Genomic DNA, 2338 nt, shown 5'->3' with positions numbered 1-2338 from the left:
ACTCGAAGTGTAACCAATTAAAAAGGTATTAAATTTAGTTTGGAAAATTACTTTCATTAAATTCAAAGTAAAAAAGTGTGAAAAGAATACAAAATTAAGAATAAATTTACTTTTCCTCGATATGACCACCTTTTGCCTTGACAATGGCATTGAGACGGTCCAGAAACGAATCGCTAGCTGCCCGAATGCGACTTGCAGGTACTTTGTCCCACTCGCAGACAATGGCTTTTTTCAGCGCCTCGAGACTGGTGAATCTTTTAGTTCGGACCTTCCTCTCCAAAATGACCCAAAGAAAATAATCCATCAGACTCACGTCTGGTGAATTTGAGAGCCATGGACGTTATGAAGTTCGAAACGTTGTTTTTTAGCCATTCTTGGTTCACACGAGCTTTGTGAGACGATGCCGAGTCCATAGTTTGCCACCAAAATTTTTGTCTGTCCACGGCTTCAAAGCAATCTTCAGAATACTTTCGCATTTGCATTGACGCAAGGCTCGATGAAAACGATTGGAGATCACCCATCTGCGGTTACAGCGGCTCAAAGCATTACCTATGGCGGGTGCTGTCTCCTGGTGGCCAATCGATGACTCAAATTCTCGTATGAACGGTCGGTCAAATAAACCCTATCATTTTGGGAGTTTACGAATTGCTCTATTTGAAACATTTTCTTTTCAGAAATCATAATGTTCGGAAATTGACCGCTTTCGGCCAAGCGAAGCAACTCTTTCGCTCTCTCAAGTCTGACTTGTTCCTGCTTTGGTGTGAGATGATGCGCCTTTTGGATCTTATAAGCTTTGACTTTGAGATCATTTTTCAGTATGCGATGGATGTTACAGTCAGATATTTTCAGTTCTATCGCTTAGATTGATTTTGAACCATTTCACGTGACGTTGCAGTCTTTGGATGACCGCCTCCATGACGTTTCGCGATGCTACCAGTATCATTGTAACGAGTATCATTGTAAACAAGCTCACGAACAATCGCTGGTTGTGATTTTCCAGCCAAATATAATGCAATCACACTTTTACGTTTGAAATCCACTACTGATTTTCTTTTTTCGCATTTACGCTCGGCAAAATGCTTCCGCGCGCTTATAAACAATACTCTGGACTGTCATTTAGCTAACTACAACTGCGAGAGCGGTCTGAAGTTGGTTACACTTCGAATGCCGGACCCTGTATGTAACATATTATATTATAAGTATGACGTAGTACAGGGCCCGCCATCTATCATTACGGATTTGAACTAGGTATTATTTGAAGAATGGTAACACTTAGCCCTCATCTGATTTGACAGAAAATTAGTTTTATTCTTTCGCTGAACGAAAATGGTTGTGTATACGCACAAAGAACGCTGGGAAATATTGCGACATTACTTTGAAAATCATGGTAATGTTGCAGAATGTATACGAAAATTACGTACGGCAATGGGAAGAAGAAAAGTACTGAATGAAGCTATGCGCGTTACTTTGCGAAAAAAGTAAGAGAAACTGGGTTGCTTTTGCCGTTGGATTATTATCTTTGGGGTGCCGTCAAAGACCAGTGTTATGCCAACAAACCAACAATAATTGATGCACTGAAGATCAACATACGCGATATCATAGCTGAAATACAGCCGCATACAATCGAAAATGTGTTGAAAAATTGGACCGATCGAATGGGATGGTGCATGTCTATCCGAGGCAGCCATTAGAATGAAGTTGTGTTCCATCATTAACCGGAAGGATTGTACTTCAAAATAAAAAAAACAGTTTGGAAAAATATTGAGTAGTTTCTTTTTTATAGCATTTTTAATTCCGTAAAGTTATATGGCGGACCCTATAGTTCAAGCAAATTATGTACTACTTGAAACTTTCAATTTGTTATACCAAAATTCAATGATCTATAAAATTGTATACCCGAAATCTTTCTAGAAATGTTGATGAAAAATTTTATACAAAGTTCAAAACTTTGCTTTATATGGTTTTTATTGTAGTTTGAACTATAAATTTTTTTTTAAATAATTGAAATCACAAAATAAATAAGTAAATAGTTGAACCTTATCAATATGTGCTGTGCACTTTCTTTTGACGTTGACTGTTCATATATGTATATGCATATCTGCTGCTGCGAAAAGGGTTGATTAAAGTGTTGTTTGGTTTGTAAGCCTTGTGATTTTCACGAATAACCTTGTTGGCAGAAAATATGTAAATCTTTTGTGTACCCCAATCAACCTGACATGAACTTCAAAAATCGAATTAAATAAACATTTGCTTTTCTTTCTTATACTTGTAGATGTTGCCACATATTTTACATCGACGTAAATGAAAATGGAATTTCGTACCACCTTCTAAACACATC

The sequence above is a fragment of the Anastrepha obliqua genome, chromosome 1 (assembly GCF_027943255.1).
Source record: "Anastrepha obliqua isolate idAnaObli1 chromosome 1, idAnaObli1_1.0, whole genome shotgun sequence".
NCBI classification, from domain to species: Eukaryota; Metazoa; Arthropoda; class Insecta; order Diptera; family Tephritidae; genus Anastrepha; species Anastrepha obliqua.
The sequence above is the reverse complement of the archived record's forward strand: the minus strand, read 5'-3'. Positions refer to the sequence as shown.